The sequence below is a fragment of the Gossypium hirsutum genome, chromosome D01 (genome assembly GCF_007990345.1).
Source record: "Gossypium hirsutum isolate 1008001.06 chromosome D01, Gossypium_hirsutum_v2.1, whole genome shotgun sequence".
In the NCBI taxonomy this organism is placed as follows: domain Eukaryota; kingdom Viridiplantae; phylum Streptophyta; class Magnoliopsida; order Malvales; family Malvaceae; genus Gossypium; species Gossypium hirsutum.
Genome location: NC_053437.1, coordinates 29,083,728 through 29,095,591, shown reverse-complemented (window position 1 = coordinate 29,095,591; position 11,864 = coordinate 29,083,728). Strand labels below are relative to the sequence as shown.

At 28.9% G+C, this 11,864-nt stretch overlaps 1 long non-coding RNA gene across 1 annotated transcript; it reads right to left on the bottom strand.

Moving 5' to 3' along the window:
- Positions 1 to 6,537: 6,537 nt before the first annotated feature.
- LOC107921866 (uncharacterized) lies at positions 6,538 to 8,119 on the bottom strand. Its single transcript, XR_001691118.2, has 3 exons — positions 7,894 to 8,119; positions 7,716 to 7,830; positions 6,538 to 7,591 (listed from the first exon to the last, which is right to left on the bottom strand). It is a non-coding gene; the product is annotated as an uncharacterized lncRNA (long non-coding RNA).
- Positions 8,120 to 11,864: the final 3,745 nt, after the last annotated feature.

Here is an 11,864-nt window from a genome sequence, read left to right as displayed (position 1 = left end):
GTTTGGGGGTAGATTGATTTGTTTTTATAGATAGAAACAAAGTGTTCAAAATTACTAAAGGGTATTATTTGGTGGAAGAAAAGGGTTATTACAGTAAATAAGATATACATATTTTTAAGTTTTAAAACAAATATTTATATTTATACTATTATTTAAATTTTTGATTGAGTTAATCTCGCTAATTTAATTAAGAAAATAATAAAAATATCATTATATAAAATAAATTATATTATTTGATGATACTTTAGTCTTTTAATCTTTTTTGAAAAACTAATATAAAATTTACATTTTAAAACTCGTGCTTTTTGCATTACCAAAATCGTAATTTTATCATGCAATCAAAGTTTTATTTTAATTTATTTTATATATTATAATGTTATTGCACATACTTTATTACCTCCATCAATTGTATATTTATACTTGCTATAATTTAAGCAGCTCCTGATTGAGTTGATGTCACGAGTCAACTAAGCACCAACTTAGTTAGAAAAACTACGAAGATGTCTTTTCATAATTAAAATAAGTTACACTATTAGAAAGTATTTTAATCTTTTTATTTTTTGTAAAAAAAGTAAAAAAAAATTATATGTTCTAGGATTTGAACTTATGCTATTTACATTAATAAAATTTTAATTTTATCGTACAATCAAAGTTTTATTTTAAATTATTTTATGCATTTTACTTTTTTTTATGCATATTTTGTTTTCCTCATCATTTGTATATATTAATGAAGTTGTTGATTGAATTGGTGCCACAGGTTAACTCGACATCAATTAAAGATTGATGACAATACTAGGATAAACAATTGTAGTGCATGTAGTATTCTTAATCCGGTGTATTTACATGTTTAATTTTCATTTTACTCACATTTAATCTATTTGTTTCAATTTTATATTGTACATATTTCATGTATTATTCTTAATTAGTTTCAAACTTACATTTCATTATTTATTATATATTATTTTTAAACACAACCCTATATTCTAAGTACGTGGTGTTCACATGCATACACGTACAATAGAATTTTTAGTTAAAGGAATGTCCATTTATGAGACTCGTCCATGTTTTCTTTTTTTAGCATAGATTAAAGGAATAATATTTGATACATTGATGGACTTTTTAGATTCAATAAATAGAGTCAGGGGTTAACAAGTGTCTTATAGGGTTATAGTAAATTATTAAAAATATATATTTAAAAATAGAGACACATGATAATTTTTTAAGGTCGGTTATGGAATAAAAAAATATCAAATACTAACCCTAGTTTAAATTACAATTTTAATCCCTCTATTTTATAGATTATATATATAAATATCAAATTTCATTTTCAATCTTTATACTACACTCAACTTTCAGATTTAATCTTTATAATTTAACTTTTGATATAATTTGGTACTTCAACGTTTATAATGTCATTAGTGAGTTTAAAAAACTTATTCTAATTAAAATATTCATGTGAATTTATGAATTGTTAACCACAAGTATTTATCCGGATCTAACCATAGTCCTATTTGGGTCAATAGTGGTATTAAGATAAAGTTTTCCCAACAATATGACTCCAAAATTTAAGCTTGATCCAAATGCTAGGGAAAGCAGATTTATTTTACTTCTTTCAACTACTTGTTGGTTTTAATTTCATAATTTATCCAAATATAATTAACCCAACTCGCATGAGTTGAAAATCACACTAGTTTAAAATTAAAATAAAGAAAACCAAGAAATTTTGGGTAACTTCCATGGCTTATCTTTATAGATAAAATTAACCATAATTCTTCTTCAAGTCTCTTTAAAATTAACTTAAAAGTAAATCAAGAATTTTTCGGTAACTTGCATAAAATTAGTTATAATTTCTCTCCAATCTTTAAATAATAGGATAAATACACTTAAATTTACATCATCTTATATTGACAACAATATCCACGTCAACCGAACAAACTCAATTGACACTTGCATTTCTAGTGTTATAATATAAGCAGATGAGCATATTAATCAATTTATTGTAACTTGATTACATGGGTGAAAAATATTCTCCCAACTTTATAATTATTTTATATTGAGTGAAAAATATTTTATTTTAAAATAATTTTTTAAAAAATATTTAATAAAGTAATTTCTATGTAAAATTAGTAAGTGAAGATTATTTTAGCTTTAGTTTTTATTACAACTTAAACATTAGAAATATCTCTAATAATCTTCTATCATAACAATTTTGATCTCAGCTTTTCTTAGTCTATATTGTTAATTAACTTTGTGATTGAGTTGATACTATAAATCAATTCAATATTAATTTAATTAAAGAAAGCATTAAAAAATAAAATTAAAAAAATATTATTATATGTTTTTTTTAATTTTCATACCTTTACATAAAATTTGTAAAAAAAAATAGTTTCAACTAAGGAAAATATAAACACAATAGGATTTGAATCTAACATTGATTAAAGTTTTTTTTTTATATAAGTTACTACTGTATCTATAGCTCAATTATTAAATAAATATTTTATAGCTATATTTTTAATATTGAATATTTTCATCTACATGTTAACATTTTGATAACAATTTAACATGTGGAAGGGTTTGGGTAAAAATATAGGCCTAAAAAATAGGTCTGGAAAAAAAAGGCCTTTTTAAAAAATGGGCCGAGCCTCGGGTAAGGCATTTTGGCCCGAGCACAGCCCGAATATACAAAAAAACTATTTTTTTACTATTTTTTTACTATTTTGTTGTTGTCATTTTCTTGTTTTTTTTTCACTATTTTGCTACCGTTTCACTATTATGTTGTTATTATTTTGTTGTTATCGTATAACTCTTGTTTTATTGTTAATTTTGTTACTATTTTAGAAGCATTTGCTTATTAAGTTTCATATATCTTAGTGTTATTTAAGTATACATATGTTTTAAATTTATTTTTAATTTTTTGGGAAATATTTATTTTAATGTTTTTAGTATTTTTGATGTATTATTTTTTTAAAATTTATATAAAAAATTTAATACGGGCTGGCCGAGTCGGGCTGAAATTTTAGCATTTTTATCCAAGCCAAGCTTGAGCAAAATTTTAGGCTCATTTTTTGGGTCGGGCCCAGCCAAGCAAATGGGCCTAAATTTTTTGCTAGGCCCGGCCCAGCCCATGAGCACCTCTATGTTAAATAAAGCTTTCCTAATATGATAACATTTTAACATGCTATAGCAAAATGACAATAGGAGTTGTTCAGTAATTGGAATGTATTTAATATTCTTATTTAAATTTATTTACCTATTTAAATTTATTTTTACTCATAATTTAAGCTAATTTATTTTATTTTAATTTCATATGTTATAATTAGTTTCAAACTATAAGTTTCATTATTTATATGATATTATTATTAAATGCACACCAATAATCTAAGTATATGATTTCCACAGACATACATGTGTGATAGAATTACTAATCCACTTAATTGAGTTGGTGTCTTTAATTTGTAACACAAAACTTAGGGTGGATTTGGATGGGCAATGGGGTGTTGTAACACCCCAAACCCGGCCTAGGCATTATGGCCAGATCTAGAGGTGTCATCGTAGATCATCTAAAAATTCCAGAATTTGTATGTTTAGAAAGAAAACATCGTCAACTCTTATTACTCAAAAATCCGGTTTATTTGAAAACATATCTTAGTTAACTATTTTAGTGAAAACGTTGTTTGTTTACGTTTTTCAAATATGTATAACCTTATTGTACAAGCCCAATTTTGACCCGGGGCCCAATAAGACCCAACACCCAAACCAAATAAATAAATAAATAAAGTCTTAAAGTTACAACAACCCCAATTATGCCAAGTCCAAATACAAATTAACCAAAACAACCCAACATAACCCTAGCCCACAACTTAAAGAAAAATTTCAGCCAAAAAAGAAACCCTAGCCGCATGCCATTGTTGCCTCTGCCACCCCTGACCGCACGCCTCTGCCGCAGCGTCTGACGCCTCTGCTACCACCTGTAAGGAGAAGAAGGCACGCAAGTTAAAAAGAAAACAACAAAAGAAAAAGACAAGAGAACAGAAGAAAACAACAGAGAAGAGAACAAAAAAGATTTTTGTATTCGGCTATAAAAGCCCGAACTGTTTCTTATATCTCTTCTTCTTTTTTTCAGACACAACATCAATAAAAATATACAGATTTCAACTGTAGAAAGGGTTTTTTTAATGTTTTAGTTATTTTAGATTTTTTTTAAAATATAAAACAAAAAGGGTAAGAGGCGTACCTGTGGCTATGCCGTGCGCCACCATCGGAGGACTCCTCCGTTTGCCAAGGCCGTGTAAACCCTTCAGGGTTTCGCTAGGGTTCCGACCGAAAGAGGCCGAAAGGCCATTCTTTTTCTTCTTCCATTTTTGTTTCAAGAACACCCAAATCGGGTTTGTTTAAAAAAGGGATCTTTTTAAAAAAATCTTAGGTTTGGCTGTTTTTGGCCTTCCGGCACGGCGGAACTGCGACAGGGCCGCCGCGAGAGCTTGCCGGCGTCTTGGTCGGAGAAGAGAAAAGGGTGAGGGGTTTTTGAGTTTCTTTTCAGTTTTTTAGGGGTTAGGGGCTGAAAATGATTTTTTTTGAAAATTTTAGGGCTTTTATAGTGGCTTGAAACGACGTAGTTTCATTTGCCCCCCTAGACGCCAAAACGGCGTCGATTGGGGAAACCGGTCCGACCTGACCCGATGGACAGAGGATCCACGCGTTTTAAAGCCAAATGGGCTATTTCCGCTGAGGGTCCTTCCGCTTTGTCGCTCGTTTTCAATTCGGCCCTTCTGCTCTTTCTTTTGCATTTTCTAATTTGACTCGATGGGTTTTGCGCTTGTTTCACTTTGGTCCTGCATGAAACGATGCGCTTTAGGGCCGCGAATATTTCCCATTCAGTCCCTATCTTCTGAAGCGCGTCCCAATTCAATTCCGAACCACTCTCTTTTCTTTATTTGCGATTTAAACCCCATATTTTGGGTCCGATTTCAATTTCGTCCTATTTCATTTAATTAATTTATTATTCTTTATTTTTTTTAAAAATTGTTATTAATTAATTAATTTTTTATTTTAAAAAAACTCTTCTTTTATTATTATGCATTTTAAGTTTTACATATATTAATTATTTATTTTAAATGTTTCACCTAATATTTATTAATTTTTTTTATTTGCATTATTTGTTTTAAACTACCATATATATATTGTCCTTTAACCTTTTTTATTTTTTTATCTTTTATTTTTAATAAAGAAAAAGATACGGTTTTGTGTTTTTTTATTTATTTATTTTATTTATTCATTTTAAACTATGTTAGTATTATTCATCATTGGTTTCATATATTGTTTGTTTGAAGTATTTTGTCATTCATTTCGAATTGATTTCCTAAATTACTTGTCTTAAACTATTAGCTATGTAAAATTGTTTTCTACTATTTTGTTTCATTTACTTGGATTATTATTATTGATGTATAAAATGATGCATGTGGTGGGGTCGATTTATTTGTTTATTTGTTTGTTTGTTTATTTGTTCAATTATTCCATTTCATTTATTTGTTTATTAAAATGTGGTGTGGTACGCTATAACTTGTTTATTTGCTTTCATATTATTGTCATTCATCAACGTAATCATTTATTCATACATCAAATTTAACATTACATCAATTTTTATCTAAATTCGTAGAAAAGGGAAAATTTTGGAAATAAAGGCAATACTCGATACTTGGGATCTTCGAGAGGATTGAGCCCTAACGTGTTGGGTTCCAATTTTCTTCGTTGAACCTAAATAATCGAGAATGCTCTTTAATATAAAAACATAAATAAAAAGCTCTTTATCAGAAATTCAATACGTTGTGTCCTAACGTATTGGATATGACACGTTATTTTCTTAAGATGAGGATTTTAAAAAAAAAATAAAGACAATATTCTGTATTTAGAAATTCGAGTAGTCATGCCCTAACTTACTGGGTTTCGATTTTTCTTGCGTTAAACCTAAATAACTGAATATCCTTTCAAGATTGAAATAAATGAAGTTTAAATAAAAAATAAAAGGCAAGCTTACTCTCAAAATACGAGGCGTCGTGTCCTAACTTACTGGATGTGACATCTTGTTACTTCGAGATAAGGAGGCATTTTCCTTTTTGATTTATTTTAGTAATTTTAAAATAGCACAATATAAAGAGGGATCGTATTTTTAATTTCTTTTCAAGTTTTTTAATTTTCGACACCAAGACATTAAGTAATCAACTAGGTACCAATTTTAGGCGTTACGAGGGTGTTAATCCTTCCTCGTACGTAACCGACTCCCGAACCCGTTTTTTAAATTTCGTAGACCAAAATCGCTATTTTGATAAAAATCAAATCATTTATTAAAAACAACCACTTTTTGAGGTGACCCGATCACACCTCATCAAAGAAGGATTGGTGGCGACTCCCATATTCATTTTCATTTTAAAAAACCAAGTCGACCCCGTTTTCACAAAAAAATGGTGTCGACACTTATAGCAGAAATTCTTAGAAAGTTAAATTTTTGAAAACATAGTTTGTAAAAATGAACATTGTCGATAAAACGTTTAAGCGATATTATGCGAAAAACGAAATTAAAGTCCAAAACCCAAAACAACCAAAAATATCCAAACATTCTAAAATTTCCAAAACTTTCAAACCCAAATTTAAATAAATTAAATTTACAAAAATATGGTTATAATTGAGCTCCCGTCGCACCGACCCACCTAAGTTTAAGTGTTACCTGAAAGTGACAGACAAACAGTAAGTGGTTTTTCATAACTCAGTGTGTAACTTTAAGCAAAATAGAATTACAAATTTAATTTCAGATTTATTATGTAGCAAAGCAGATACAGAACGTATATCTTATACAAAATCAGAATCAAATACAAATTTACAATCCTACCCCTGTCTGCTACACACCATCTCCAACCATCCTTACACATCATATAGGGTATTAAATACTCATCCAACCCTACGCACCACTTAGTGTCGGTATGACACTTTTCAGAATATTTACAACAGAGCTGCCAGTATATTAGGCGATTTATCGCTATTTATAGAATTATATATATGTGGTTGAGCCACCAAATACGACAAATTATTACACTGCCCACATTTCCTCCATATATCAAACCCCACCCCAAATGCAAATGTAATACTAACAGATAACATATATATTTATGATGTACATGCTCAGAATAACGGATACAGATCATACATAAAATTTATCAGATAATACATTGCATGTTACAAATTTTACTTATATATTTATATCAAATTTCACGCTAACGACTGGCCAAAATTCATGTTTTATAGCTTAATTATAACATACCGACCCTACGTAGGCTTACGTTTGATCCAAACGATACTTACGGCCCTAGGGAAAAATTCAGAATTTTGGGCTCACACGGCCTAAATGGCCAGCCCGTATTGCCCACATGGCTTGGAGCACAGCTCAAATAGCCCAGACCGTGTGTCTCACATGGTCCAGCACACGGCCGTGTGGCGTCGACTGTGCAATTTTTTGACTTTTTTCGTTCGCTGTTTTTCATGTTTCTCGTTACACAACTTGTTCGTTTTTTTGCAAAAATACCCACAAGGCTTTCGAAACCTAAACACATCAATTAAAAGCACTATTTGAGATGATTTTCTAACTCGATTCACAACAAACGATAAAACTAATTTTAACATACTATCACAGAATTGCGACATTAAAACTCAAATCAATTTCTCACCTTCAAGAAAATAATAGTTCACCAAAAATTCTAAGTCGTCGGTGGATTAATCGTCTCTCCAACATCACCTAGAAAAGCAACGGATTGAACTTATCGAACGTTTTCAACCTACAAACTAAGGAAAATAACAATAAGAATGAACCCACTTACAACACGAGAAGGGTTCAAGAGCACTTACACAAACAACTGGCAAAAAAGAAACCACACACGTCGAAAACGAAACGAATAGCAAGAATGAGTGGAAGCAACGTCGTAAATAGGGAGGATGAACAAAAGAAAAATATAGAAATTCCAATGATTAAGGCTGAAAGAGAAACGACAACGTGAAAATTTGGGAAATAAAGGCACAAACGTGGGAAAGAAAAATAGGAGCAGGTTTTTTGAAAATCAATTAAAATAATAATAATCAAAAAATAAAATAAAATAACTAACATACAAAAAAAACCATTGAACATGGGACTATGGTTTTAGGAAAAAGAAATTAAACTATTAATTTAATAATTAAAACTTATTTATTTTCAAAAGAATTCTATCCCACTATTAACTAACTAGATTTTTAGGGTTTAATAAAATCCAAACTTATCTAAAGAGTTGAGGTAGCACCAAAATTGACGTAAAATTAAATTTCCATAATGCTCACATAAAGGATCAAACACACAACCATAGGATAAGTTTACATTTTACCACCAAACTAACAAGCTCATTATGACACAAATTGAACGGAAATAATATTTAAGTCCAACGAATAAAGATAGGTCTAGGAACAAAAATAATTGAATTTCCCAAAAAAAGAAATTTGAATCCAAGACCTCCATCACACAAACAAAGCACTTAACCACTGAACTAAATAATAATCAATAACAAAATTTAACAAATTAGAAACTTAAATTTTTTGGGTGGTACAAGAGCGGTGCGATGCGTTTAGCTTTCTTTTTGTCTCACGCTATAGTATCGCTACAGTATCTAATCTAACTATCACCGCTATTTTTACACTAACCACAGTTAAATGCACCACCCATCTAAATTCACCCTTAGTCACGCTCTTCATACTATATACTAGATTATGACACACCTACAATGAGGGTGAAAAAATTTATGTAACAAATATATTTGTTAAAAGTTTATGTAAAAAACAAATAAGGCTTCGGTTGAGATGGTAAAGTTAAATGTTTAAAGTTCATTGTTATGGATTCAAATCTCATTATATTTGAGTGTTTATTGATTTTATATAAAAAGACAATAATACCCTCATAATAATATAGCCTATGAATAATTAAATTGGTGTCAAGTTTATTTGTGACACCAACACAATCTATGGCTTAAATATAAGTATCAATATATATGTCTATAAACATATATTTATGTAACAAATATATTTATAAAAAAATGACATAAAAAACAAATGAGGTTTCGGTTGAAAAAGTAAAACCAAGATCTTTAAAAACATTGTGTCTTAAGTTCAAATATTCCAATTATATATATATTCTTTAATTTTATATAAAATATATAAAAACATAAAATTACCCTCAAAATAATATAAATTACTTTGTGAAATAATAGCATTTTAGTCATTGTCTAATTGAGTTGGCGCTCAATTGGTTCGTGACACCAACTCAGTCAAGTGCTTAATATATAGTACAAATATTTATAAAAATATATTTTTATAAAAATATATTTATGAAAATTTTATATAAAAATAAATGAGGCTTTGGTTGAAATGATAAAGTAATCATTTTTAAAACTATTATGTCTTAGTAGGGCCCTAAACTCTTAAAATGTAAAATCTTACTTTTGACCCTTTAAATTTTATCAAAATTTACATTAGTACATGGTAAAACTATACATATATATAATAAAGATGTAACAAGACAAAAATACACTCAAAGTAATATAAATTATTTTATAAAATAATGGTATTTTAGTCTACCTAACTTTATAAAATATTTGCTAGTAATATTTTCCATTTTCATTTTCAAAAAATAATTTTCATTTTCATTTTAAAAATTTTCATTTTCATTTAAAAAAATGAAAAACACATTTGATAAGTAAAAATAAAAAATTGTTTTTAATAATGAAAATATCAAAAACATGTTTACTAACTATTTTTCTCTAACAAAAATAAAATAAAAAATACATTTATATTGACCTCCTTATGCGATAGGGTGTTTCGTGTACTACACTCTTGGCAAGACTAGAAAAAACCTCGTTCTTTGTTTTTGTTGGCATCATTAATGCGTGAGAAAGCTCTAATGAAAGTCCTGACTTAAGAGTCCTACATTTTTGAAGTATCTTTTCGAGAAGCTAGGATTATCTAGAACGAGATATTCGCATTAGCAAAAGGAGGAGATAATAAGGGATTCGCCGCAACAAGCACCGTTTAGACTGATTTAGTGAAGTGTGCCATCTTTTGCAAAAGCATCGAACCAGGGACTAGATTTAATATTAGAAAACCTATAGAAAAAAATAATATTCTTGCGTTTACATGGGTTTGAATCATTGTCAATTCATCTAAAGTTAAAAAATTTTGTTATCATTTTCACTTCTACAAAGTATTTTTAGTGAAAATAATGAAAAACAACTTTTTATTATTTTTTAATTCACATATTTTTCATTTTTATTTTTCAAAAATTATTTTTTAAAAATTCAACCAAACATGTTTTCTTCGATATTTTCTATTTTATAAGAAAATAAAAGTAAAAATTGTTACCTGAAATCAAACACATCCTTAATCCTTCGACATTTAACTTTAAAGAAAAAAAAGTAAAAGTATTAATGTAACAACCCGTTTTTAGTTAAATAAGAATAGTGGTTTCAGGACCACAAATTTGAAGTCAAAAAAATTATTTTATTATTATTCTATTTCTTATAGCATGATAGTTGTACCGTATAGAAATTTCGTGAAGAAATTTTACCATTTACATGCTTAATTTGATAAAAATGACTAAATTGCGTAAAGTGCAAAAGTTGAGTTCTAGTAGCGAAAGGTATTAGATAGCTATAGAACCTTAAAGTATGAGTCCTTATATGGTAATTAGACCATTTTTGTTGATAGTGGAATATGATAGTTTGGTATTTTTGAAATTATTAATATTTTATAAGGTTATAAAAATAAAATAATAAATAATGATAAAACTAATCAAATAAAACAAAACCATCATCTTTTGTTATTCATCTTCAACCGAATGTTAGGGTTGGGAAGCCATTTTTGGAGCTTTTAATTTCGGCAACTTCTCCTTGCTTGATTGGTATGTATTTTTGTCTCATTTTTAATGATTTCTATATTTTCGAGATCGCTGTAGCTTAATCTATGAAACTGTTAAACTATTAAGGTTTTGCCATTAATGAACATGCATGAGTTTTGATGGGTTATGAAAGAAAATGGATAGTTATTGTTAGATAAACAAGTTTTGTTAAGTGATTTTTGGTGAGAATGTTAATTAGGGGTTTGATTGGAAAATAGAAATTTTTACATGGTGAAATTGTGAAATAAATGAAATATAGGGCTTTTTAGGGACCTATTTGATATTTGGTTATAGTGGGTTATGGTGAAATTTCATGAATTTCCACTTTTATGAGCTAGGGACTAAATTGTAAGAAATTAAAAGTATAGGGGCAAAATGATAATTTTATAAAATATGGTTTTGGATTAAATTAAATAAAATACATATTGAATTAAGTTAAATTTATCTATATAGATTAAGATAGACCTCGTATGGCTTTAAATTGAGGCAAAGATAAAGTCTCGGATTAAACGCCTCATTATCTAAGTATACTTGTCGAGGTAAGTTCGTGTAATTAAATTGTGTATATATGCTTTTGAGTGAAATATACTTGTGTTGTGAATTTCTATACGTATATACCAGTTGCATATCCAACGACGTACGACTATTACCAAGCCCCGTTTGAATCTTAGGAATTCATAGGATAACAAATGTCATGTCATTAGGATTTACATGATTCGGGTGCTGGTCCTGAATGTCCTACCGATGGCTGAGGTCCAGCATGTGTTGCGGATACTCCACAGCTTGTGTGAGCAGCATCGTGTAGCTACATTCCGACCCATAGCTCGTGTGAGCAGGCCCATTTTCATAGCTCCTATAAGCATACCGATTCACAGCTCGTGTGATCATACATGTACAAGATTTGACA